Here is an 11,831-nt window from a genome sequence, read left to right on the forward strand (position 1 = left end):
ATTATAAAGCAATTCCCTTATATAGAGAGGGGCCACTAACTAGAGATGTGCAATTTGGACAAAAGGCATGCAGTTTCGGGTTCCCCTACCGGCTGGATCCTCATTCCGTTTACCAGTAACTTACTTGAATGGGAAAGGGTGTTTCCATTTTCATTCACAGAGATTCGACCCATTGGCTACAATGGGAAACTTTAAAGGCTCAATCCTCAGCCATTTTAAGCTGTTAAAATGGAAAAGGGACGGGGCCAGGGGAGGAGCCAAAGGGAGGCCATCATGCACCTTCCCCTGGTTGCTGTGGCAACAGCCGAGGCCTCTTTTCTTCTGGTTCCATCTTCCAGCGCATGCGCGTCGACAGCTGAGGCTTTTGAAGAAAATGGCGGCAAAGGCTCCAGGCGGTGGGAAGGACAGCATCACCGAGAAAGGGCCCAGCGCTAGGCCCAAAGAGTGGAAGGGGAGGTGCCCTTGCGGTACATGGATTATGAGAAGAAAGTGGATGGAAAGTCCACCTCAGAGAGCAACCTGCAGGCTCCCAAAGGCCAGGAGAAATCTTTCAAAACGCTGACTATGCAGGTTCCAAAAGGCAAAGCTTCAGCAGTGTTGCAGTCTACACTGCTGGATTGCCACGAAAGTGTCCCTCTGGCTCTGGAAATGTCAGCCATTAAAGGTATAACACTAGCCTCAGAGGCCAATAAGAAACAAACCTCCGCCAAGGAGAAGCAAAACTCCAAGAAGACAAAGCAAACCTCCAGCAAGATGAAGCAAGCCCTGGTCAACACCTTGATTCAGATCCAGGATTCTCAGTCGTTGCTCTTGACCTTTGCGGCTGTTCAGATGGAGAAGAACCTGGCCCGTTTGGAGCAGGAAGGCGAAGGGAAGATGGCCATGCTCTTGGCGGAGAGGGACCGGCTCCAGAGAGAATCCCTGCACAAGAAAGGCTTGTTGGCGGAGAAGGAGAAGCAGAGGCAGCTCGGCAAGGCCTTGGACACACAGCTGGAAGCCCTGGGACCCGTCGAGGAGCAAGGCATCTGTTTCCAGGAGAAATACCAGGCTTTTGCCACTGCCCTGGACGCCATGTGCTGCCCGTGAAGGAGGCCTACATGCCGGAGGACAAGGGCCAGTACCTAGCCAATCTGGAAGCAGCCCTTTTGGAAAAGAAATAACTCTTAGCCTAAGCCCCCCAGGAGCCCAGCAGAACCAACGCCAATGTCCAGAAGGCGGCCCAGGAATTGTGGAAGGTGGCCCAAAGAAGTGGCCCAAATGCAGCACCCAAACACTTATCAAGGAACATGAGCTAGGCAGACACACCTCCATCTCAGGCCAGACATAATTTTCATGGCAGAACCCATGTTCGGAGACTAGTGAGATAGTGTCCATTAAGCTTGTGCAAAAGAATCAGAAGTTTCAGAAATCAGAAGAAAAACAGAAGTTTTTAAAGTCAGAAGCCATATTCGAAGTGTTTGCGTGGCCCACACCAAATATTTTAGAATCAAAACTTACCCCATAGTTTATTGGTTTCATTTTCTAAATCTCAGAAGACTCCTAAATCAGTTTCATAGTGCAAGGCAAGGAAGCAAAGCCAAAGGCTGCCTTAGTGCCTTGCTATTCCTCTGTGAAATTAATACAGTCTCGGCATCAGCAGCGGGCATAAAAGAGAGCAATGCATTTTGGGAACAGCACAGAACTCTGGGAAATGTAGCTTGGGAAGGGAGGAGCCTTATGCCAAAGAATTCAAAAGGCCTTGCCCTAAACTACATTTCCCAGACTGCCTCAGTAGCAGAAAGCACTAATTGGGATAACAGAGAGGTCTGTCCTTCTCTCAAATATTGAAAATTTGCTAAAAATCCTTGGATAAATGAAATGTTCTAAAATTTGATGGACTGACATTGGTAAATGCATTCTACCATTGTAGCAAGTTTCACCCAAATAGCTTTAAAAATGAGGGAGATAGACGCCCCTGAATTTTCTCCAATTATAATCATATAATTATGTGCATGGACAAATGTAGTTTGGGAAGCGAGAAACCATATGCCTGCCCTAAACTACATTTCCCAGACTGCATCAGTATCAGAAAGTACCAATTAGGATAGCAGAGAGAAAGGTCTCTCCCTCCCTAACAGCCACCAGAATCTGCAAAGAGGAGGACTGACTGATCCATCTCTCTATAATAAGTAAGCCAATCTCTGTGCAGGGCTGGAAAAAATAATAACCTAAATGGGGTCCCCTCCAACTCAATAGGGGAAGCATCTTAACTGGATGTCAGGAGAGTTTGGATGGTGCCTTTCTGCCTGGAAGAAGGGGGTCAGCCTTGATGACCCCTGATGTTGTCTGGAGTATGGTTTTTGTTCTTCAGTTATAAATGGCAGTTCCTAATTTTCATCATAAAAATATGGTGAAAGTTTATTACACTGCAAAAACTTAGTATTTGTGCAAGGGACATGATCATATATATAACAGCACATTTTGCTTTGTTGAGTCTCCACCAATTTAGTGAAGTTTCTGCCACAAAAGTTTCTGGAGTAGAACAGCTACTTTCAAAGTAAGGACTACACAATTAAATAGGAAATAGTACTTTGAAACTAGGAACAGATTTTCTTTATTGTTAAAATGTTGTTCATACAAAATTTCAAAATTTGTCAAAAACAAGTGAAACATTCTGAAATTTAGTGGGCTAACAGTGTTTTCTATTACTGTAGCAAATTTCACCCAAATAGCTTTATAAATGAGGGAGATAAGAGCCCCTGAAATTTCCCCAATTATAGTAATTTAATTATGCACATGTGCAATTAATGTCACAAAATAGTAACGAAATTTCATTAGTCTTGTTATAGCATTGAAATTTTCACTAAGTATGCTTTAGAAACACTTAAGAAGCAAAGTGCCAGTGCCCCCCAGTTTTGCAATGATTTAGAACCATTTTTAATGGATTGCACATCCCTAGGGTCCATATTCACCCGGAAACTAAAACAGGCTCTTCTAAATATAATTCAGGATCTTAATTTAGACATATCCAATATAAAATCATCAGTTTTCTTTTGGTTGCTGCCAGACAAGAAACAGCTGTTTCTGAATTACTGCTCCCAAGATGTTTGGGACTGAGCTTTTGTCAAAGAAACTGACACAGCATCTTTGACAAAACTAGACTAAAATGACTCAGAGCAAGATACATATGTGAGATAGATTCAATTCTGTTTGAACGGTTCCATCCTATTTATATTTTAGACAGATGCAGCAGCCTTGTTTTTTTTTCTCCCTGCTTATTGCGGTCACAGTTGGAAAAATGAATTTGCCTAATATTGATATTTTATTGTCTCCTTTCCCCCATAACCTTCAACAGGTGATACACATCTTTCTTTTAATTGCAATGGTGCATTTTGATTGCTTCTTTTGATAGTTCATCTTTGTATTGCATTTGTAACTTGTAACTTTAACTTAAAACTAAGAAAATCCAAGGTTGCACATTAAGAAATGTAGAGAAGCTGTCTGGGGAACAGGGATACATGGGAAATTACCTAATTCATTTGTAAATTGAGAATAACAAAAAGCCTTCTCTACTGGCTGTTGTGCACTCTCTCTCTCTCCTTCTTTCTCTCTATTTGTATAGCCCTTCCGTGGATTTTTGTTTCCATTTTGTAGTCAGAGAAAAGTTTGATGGAACCAATTTTTATATTGAAAATTAATTTATTTGAAGGTAGTTCATCTTATATATCTGGAATAAGGAAGTGGCAATTTCCCAGTAAAAGCTGCTGCAGAATTGTTTTTGGACTAGTAATTTACATGGTCTCAGTAGGGGATTCTGTCATAGCTTATATTAGTCTCATGGTACTAAATTCTAAATTTAGTAGTAAATTGAATCAGGATCTAAGCAGTGCTAATGGCTGCATTCCTTTCATGAGGGTTGAAATTAATGGATGCAAACTAAATTTGTGAGAGAAATTAAAGCTGAAACTACAACTAAGTGAGTTCTAATAGTCCTAAGCAGAACAATGTTTCGAAAAGTCTGCAATGTAATTAAGAATTATAGCTGCTTGACTGGCTGTAGGTAATTGTTTTTTTCTTCCCCTGGCAGAAGGATGCAAAAATTGTCCTAGTTCCAAAGTAAATGACATCTGCTTGCCCATTTATTGGGGAGGGGGTTAGTTATATTTCTCCAAGTTTTGGATTATAAGTCATTGTTTCACAATATGCATTTTCAAAAGAGTGCAGATCATTTGTGAATATGCATGGCCTGTAACAATGTCACATTTGGTAAAGGAGGTTCATGACATCAGTGGAAAAGCACATACTTTACATATCGAAAGCCATAGGTTTAATTTCCACTGGGATGGAAAAATATACTTACAATCTAGCTAGTTGCTACCAAGTCAATATCATAGAATCATAGAATTGGAAGAGACCACAAGGGCCATTTGTTGGGGCACGCTGCCATGTCCCACTATTACCAAGTAGCCTAAAGCTCCAGGGTCCTTTTATCAAATCAAACACTAGAGGCAATGAGATTGTTCAACAGGTTTATTTGATCAAATCACCCTGATGGGTGAACAGAAGAAAGTGCCACTCAGAAGTGAGATGCAGCTCAGTTATAGTTAACACTTCAAACCTGCACATGTGCAGATACTTCACTTCGGCAGAAAAAATGGAAATCAAAGATACAGAATGGGGGATGCCTGGCTTGACAGCAGTGTGTGCGAAAAAGACCTTGGAGTCCTCGTGGACAACAAGTTAAACATGAGCCAACAATGTGATGCAGCAGCTAAAAAAGCCAACGGGATTCTGGCCTGCATCAATAGGGGTATAGCGTCTAGATCCAGGGAAGTCATGCTCCCCCTCTATTCTGCCTTGGTCAGACCACACCTGGAATACTGCGTCCAATTCTGGACACCACAGTTGAAGGGAGATGTTGACAAGCTGGAAAGCGTCCAGAGGAGGGCAACTAAAATGATCAAAGGTCTGGAGAACAAGCCCTATGAGGAGCGGCTTAAAGAACTAGGCATGTTTAGCCTGCAAAAGAGAAGGCTGAGAGGAGACATGATAGCCATGTACAAATACGTGAAGGGAAGTCATAGGGAGGAGGGAGCAAGCTTGTTTTCTGCTGCCCTGCAGACTAGGACACGGAACAATGGCTTCAAACTACAGGAAAGGAGATTCCACCTGAACATCAGGAAGAACTTCCTCACTGTGAGGGCTGTTCGACAGTGGAACTCTCTCCCCCGGGCTGTGGTGGAGGCTCCTTCCTTGGAGGCTTTTAAGCAGAGGCTGGATGGCCATCTGTCGGGGGTGCTTTGAATGCGATTTCCTGCTTCTTGGCAGGGGATTGGACTGGATGGCCCATGAGGTCTCTTCCAACTCTACTATTCTATGATTCTATGATTCTATGATTCTATTTTCTCTGATTTGTGCCTCATCTCTATCTCTTTCTTTGTTCCCTTCTGGCTCCAGCTGTTATCAGCTGTGCCTCCTTTTCCTCTGATTCTGCCTCCTGCTCTGACCCTTCTCCACCTCCTATTTGTTACTAAGCATTTTCCCTTTTGAACTTTTCCCTTGTCTGAGTTATCTGCTTTGGCTGATAAATTTGGCTGTTTGCATTGGCAATTAAATCTCATGACAATGCTGTGTAGCAGGGGGTGAATCCAGTGTTAGTCTTGCAGAGACTGGACCCATTGAAATAAACAAGACTTGTAAATAATTAATTACTGACATAAATCCCATTGATATCAGTGAGTATTCTCTAGAAAGAACTACTATTAGATTCAGTACATTTAATTTTCAGCATTCTCCTTTTCTAAGTTTTATCTGAGTTGGGATTTTTCAATTCACCTTGGAGATACCTTTAGGCAAAATGCAGACATGAGTTTGGATATTATTTACAAACTGTCACCCTCACCTGAAATGAAACACTATTGAGCTCAAAGTGATCTGAATGGTTCTCCTCTTCTCTACTTTGTATTCATGATAACTCTGGAGGTAGTTCAGGTTGAGAGAAAGCAGAGCTTAGAACTAACTTGTTGATTAACTTGTGGCATTGTTAATTTACTATATTTTTCTGTACTTTCACCTAATTTTTTAGATTCCTAAATTAACCCATGTTTCCTGACGTCAGAAATATATATTTAATGATATTAAATTATTAGTTATTAGGATGGGTATGTCTATCTTTATCATATTCAAAAGAATAGGAAGACCTGCTGTTGTGAATGGGTCTTCTGAGGCTGTGAGTGGTAATGGAGAGATCAGGAGAGGAAGGAAGAACCCTCGCGAGGAGGGCTCGCTGGAAGATTTGCACAGGAAGAGAATCAGGAAGATTGATGGGGAGTCTTCTGAGGAGGATTCATGTGGGGACTTGGGAGGGGATCTTGAGGTAGAAATAGATGCTGAGGAACCGGTGGTGACAGAGGAAGTTGGCATAGATTGGGCACGGGCTCCAGAGGATCTTGGGGAGGAATCTGGGTCCATGGATGCTGTGGATACTGGAGAGGCTTGGGTATCTTCAGAAGCAGATCCCACATGGTCTGCCTGGAGGAATGAGGGTAGTTCCACAGGTGTGGACAGAGTTGGGTGTGGGCAGGATGATGTTGATTCTGATGAGGAGTTTGGGACTCCTGATCCTTGGGCGTTGGCTGTTTGGAGCTCAGATTCTGATGAGGAACTTGGGACACCTGACCCTAGGGCGTTGGAAGTTTGGACGCCCAAGGAAATCTAAATAAATTGGGAATTTTTGGCCACTATTCTTTGCGTGTGGCAAGGTGTTGCTGGACACCATTGGGTTTCCTGTATGTGATTCTGAAGACTGGCTTGGGACTTTGCAACAGATGTAACAAGTTATTCTTCAATGGAGGGCTGGAATTGTGTGGATTTTCCTGGACTGCACTGTTATTACTATTTTGCATTAGCTGCTGTTCGCCTTTGTTGTCTTGGCTTTTTGTGCCATCCCATGACGTTGACCTTCTTGTGACTACTTCATCCTTTGGACTTTGGACTGAATCTCGACTTGGCTTATCTCTTCGCTCAGCTTGGCATCGTTCTCATCTCCGTGGCTGACTGCTGGCTTCGTTCCCGACCCTGATGCTGTTTCCTTATCCCGACTTCGGACCGGCTTGACTTTGCTACAACACTACGCTCCTTTAGCTCCTTGCCTGGTTGTCGACTCTGCAGCGGCTTGCTGTTAATTCCTCAGCGTTTTCCAGTTTCGTTTGTTTGTGCCGCTTACGGTGAAGAGCTTTTAGCCCGGTTGGGGTTTTTGCTTCAGTTTGGAATCACTGCTGTACTCCTGGGTTTTGAGGAATTTTTTGGGGCTTCATAGCGATTTACCTTTGTTTGTTTTGCCATTTTAAGCCTGTTTTGTGCCTTTGGGCTGAGTTCAAGTACTTTATGTTAAATCCGGATTATATCTCTGGTTAATCCGGATTATATGCCAGTTCATGTTTTTGCCATTTTTTCTGTTTTGACTGCTTAATAACACTGAAGATTAAGTGTTTTAAGCCTCTGACAATTTACTGAGCTGTTTTTGAGTTGTTACTTAAATAAACTATATTTTGCTCTCAGTTGGCGTCTGACCTTTGACACCTGCTGTCACACAAGAAAAACATTACAGTAGGAAGAAATGTATTACGTTGCTCTGATCTTAGGCAGGCTAATCTGTTTTTGTTTTTCTGGTAAGGCAGTGGGGAGAGGAAGAGGGACAAATTTCAGAAGAGCTGTGTTTGCGGAGCAGTAAAACAGCTAGGTTTTGGAAAGAAGAAAAAAGAATGGAAAAAATGAGTCTTGGAATGGAATAAGGATGGGAAGAGTACTTTGCTTGTTTAGGTGAAGACCAAAACCTTCAGGAATCCAATACCCTTTTAGAATCTCAGACCTTTTAGGCCTTTAAATTCACACACACACACCCAGCATGGGCCTATATGAAAAGAAATGTTTTTGAAGTCTTTTTTATGTTGGAGCATGAGTACATTATGACTTCCTTAATAAATCTTCCTTTCTATTTATACTCAACTAGTTTGATAAGTCAGGTGTTTGTCTCATGGGCCAAACAAACCAGCTTTTCTTTAAATAAGGGAGAGAGCTGAACTGCAGTCTTAACTTCCCAGGAGCCACATGGCCAGAAGTGAACATGGGCCAGCACCTTCCTTACTCCCTTCTTCTCTCACATAGATACCATCAAAGCATTCACATCCACAGAATACGGTTGTCTGGAGGCCCTTTCACACGACCCTATATCCCAGAATATCAAGGCAAAAAATCCCATAATATCTGCTTTGAACTGGGATATCTGAGTCCACACTCAGATAATGTGGGATTTTCTGCCTTGATATTATGGGACATAGGGCTGTGTGGAAGGGCCCTACATTATCCACGTGGACATGGCATTCTCGGCTCTTCCTCATTGTTAATCAACATAGGGAGCACGTTTTCATAAATTTGCCCTTGGTAAAGAGGTTTGACTTTTCTGCCAATATGTGACAATAGTGATAAAGATTGGACCCATTTCATCCCCACCTCAGCTGATCTGATCAGTCATACCATATTGTGGGCTAAATCTTCATGTCTGTTATGAGGATTAAGCTAGAAAAATAGGGGAAGAATATCCTAGGACAGGGCAGTCATCTCAATTGGTGAATTTCAAAGGCAGCATTTCGCCAGCTTTCAGCTGTCCTTGAATTTCCTCTGTCTACAAAGGTATGTGCAGGAACTTGGGTTTTTTTCCAAGACAAATAACATTGTGAATTTTAAAACAAAAGATCTTGAATTTTTGATCCTACTAAGTTTCACATATCTCTAGTTATCATAATCCTAACTGTGTCTTGTAATTGTTGTGTTTTTGTATGTGCTTCTTTCCCCATTACCACTGCTGATTTATGACTGCTACAAAAAGTAACCTTTGTATAAAATTGCATTTTTCTCACCACTTTCAGCTCATGAGTTCTTGATCTAAATGCTGTATTCAGAGTTCCAACAACTTTGCTATACTTATTTAAGCAAAAGGTAGTATGAATGAAGCCTTAGAAAACATCTGCCAAACTGTAATGGAGGAAGAAATTATCTGTGCAAAGCGCATGCTTTTAGCAAAATAAATTATAATTTGGTGGAAAGGATAACTTAACTTTGGTTCATCAATTGAAGGCTTTATTAAAGCCATTAAAACTCCCTCTTCTCTTTCTGCCATGAAAGGATCAAACACAGGAGTTTCTTTTGTCTTACTTTTATGTTCTATAATACGGAGGGAGAGTAAAGAAAAAGGGAAAAAAATAGTACTTGGATCTGTAGTCCATGGGGTGATAGACAGGTAAAAGGAAATACTTGGAAGGTAGAAGAGAATATAACAAATATCAGGGGATTGTAGGGGAGACTGTGAAGGAAAAGAAATGTTTCATGCTACAACTTTGTGACTGGAAAAAAGACAAACGCTTGATTTTTAATAATAATATAAGTTATCTTCAGAAATTAGTTTTCCTTATATTCTTGGGAAAAGAGCAACAGTGAAGAACTGGCATATTTAAAGGAAAAGGTTGTAACTTATTTTATTGTCTCTGGTCTGCTGGCAGCTGGTAGGTAGCTATTTTTAGACTATTTACTTTGAAGTAGGATGTACCAGTGTGTTCAGGATGTCACAAGAACATTCTGTATATAATAAGTGCTTAAAGGCTAGGAGAAGCATTTAAAATTGCCACCCAGCCCAATAGAAATGAACTCTTTCTTTAACAAGTTTGCGTTAGGCAGACTTATTTAATTGTTTGGAAAATTAGCTAAAGGAGATGTGGTAAACCTCTACTTTTACAGAAGTTGGGGTTGTTGTATGTCTTTTGGGCTGTGTGGCCATGTTCCAGAAGTATTCTCTCCTGATGTTTCACCTACATCTATGGCAGGCATCCTCAGAGGTTGTGAGGTATGGATAAACTAAGTAAGGAAAGGAAAGAATATATATCTGTGTAGAGTCCAGGGTGTGGCAAGAGTCCTTTGTCACTGGGAAGCCAGCATTAATGTTTCAGTTAATCACCATAATTAGCATTGAAAAGGTTTTTGTCTCTTGCTTGGGGGCGTCCTTTGTTCAGTCATTAGCAGTCCTCTGCCCTCAGAGTGTTGGTTCCCATCTACTGTTTTGATTTTAGAGTTTTTTTTAATACTGGTAGCCAGATTTTGTTCATTTTCATGGTTTCTTCCTTTCTGTTGAAGTTGTCCACATCCTTGTGGATTTCAATGGCTTCTCTGTGTAGTCTGACATGATAGTTGTTGGAATGGTCAAGCATTTCTGTGTTCTCAAATAATATCCTGTGTCCAGGCTGGTTCATCAAGTACTCTGCTATGGCTGATTTCTCTGGTTTGAATTAGTCTGCAGTGCTTTTCATGTTCTTTGACTCTTGTTTGGGTGCTGTGTTTGGTGGTCCCTATGTATACTTGTCCACAGCTGCATGGTATCCGGTAGACTCCTGCAGAGGAGAGAGGATCCCTCTTGTCCTTCGCTGACCGTAGCATTTGTTGGATTTTCTTTGTGGGAGGGTAGATAGTAGGGTTGTCCAAAAATTCGTTATGATTCTTATTTTGGAATTGTTTCGGAATGTTCTCGCTTTTTGAACCGAGTATTGAAACGTTGTCCCTGGGCGCAACTGGCAATGTAATTCGAACCATCGTTGGCCCATTCTCTAATTGTGTCTTAATGTTTCGTTAATTTTTTTCCTCCAAAAATTTTTTTATATATTTTTTTAATTTTTTTTTAATTTTTTTTTTGTTTCTGCAACCTAACTTGAATGGGAGCCTAGCGCAGCCTAAAATGGCTGCCGCTCCCTGGCCAATCAGAGACTTCCATGATGGCTGGAAAAGGTGGGGGCTAGCGTCCTCCGCGTCCACATGTAAGATCTCTATAAAAAACCCCTCCCCAACCCAGGCAAGCTATTCGGGGCTGGGTTACCGAGCAGAGAGGGTGGTTCGCACTGCGCTGGGAATCAAGCCGCCTGCATTGAGGGGAGAGAGGGCTAAGTGTTCTGGGGGTTGGGTCTGTTAAGGGCTGGCTGTTGTTGCTGACTGGATATTGTGGGTTTTTTTTTGGGAAATTGGCTTGGGGCTTGTGGCAGAGTCCTTGCTGTGGCTTTAGGCAATTTTTATTTTTAAAAGGACGTGGGCGCCAAGGCATTGCTTTCCTGACGCTCCATTTCTAAAGACCTCTGCCTTTTTTTTGAATTTAGCAATCACTAGATCAGCCCTTCTTAGCAATCCTAAAAGGGGGGGACATTGGAAGTTAGAGTTTCCAAAGGACGTGTGCGTTCCTGCGAGGGCATTGCTTCCCTCACGCTCCGTTTGTAATCCCAAGCCCCCGGGCTGAGTGTTATTGCATCAATCACAAAGACACACATTGTTTTCAAACCTAAAAGGGTACATTGGAAGAAATAGTTTCCAAAGGACATTGCCAATCCTGTCAAGGCATTGCTTGGCGTGTGCTGCGTTTCTAATCCAAAGTCCTCCGCCAGTTTCATTTTGGTAATCACAAGGTCAGCCAGTGGCACCATAGATCAAAAAGTTCAAAGGCAATTTATAGTTTTCAAAGGACAGTGGCACTCCTGTCAAAGCATTGCTTCCCTCACGCTCCGTTTCTATTCCCAAGCCTTGGGCTGAGTTTTATTTCTGCAATCACAAAGTCAGACATTGATTTGATTCAATAGAGGGTCCACAGCAATTTATAGTTTCCAAAGAACGTGGGCACTCCAGCCAAGGCATTGCTTTCCTCACGCTCCATTTCTAATCCCAAGCCTTGGGCTGAGTTTTATTTTTGCAATGACAAGGTCAGACATTGATTTGATTCAATAGAGGGTCCAAGGAAATTTATAGTTTCCAAAGGACATTGCCAA

General features: G+C 41.9%; 1 pseudogene; it reads left to right on the top strand.

Moving 5' to 3' along the window:
* The first annotated feature begins 471 nt into the window (after nt 1-471).
* Nucleotides 472-1,160, top strand: LOC134299562 (HAUS augmin-like complex subunit 8; annotated as a pseudogene).
* The last annotated feature ends 10,671 nt before the right edge of the window (nt 1,161-11,831 follow it).

This window comes from Anolis carolinensis, chromosome 5 (genome assembly GCF_035594765.1).
Source record: "Anolis carolinensis isolate JA03-04 chromosome 5, rAnoCar3.1.pri, whole genome shotgun sequence".
NCBI classification, from domain to species: domain Eukaryota; kingdom Metazoa; phylum Chordata; class Lepidosauria; order Squamata; family Dactyloidae; genus Anolis; species Anolis carolinensis.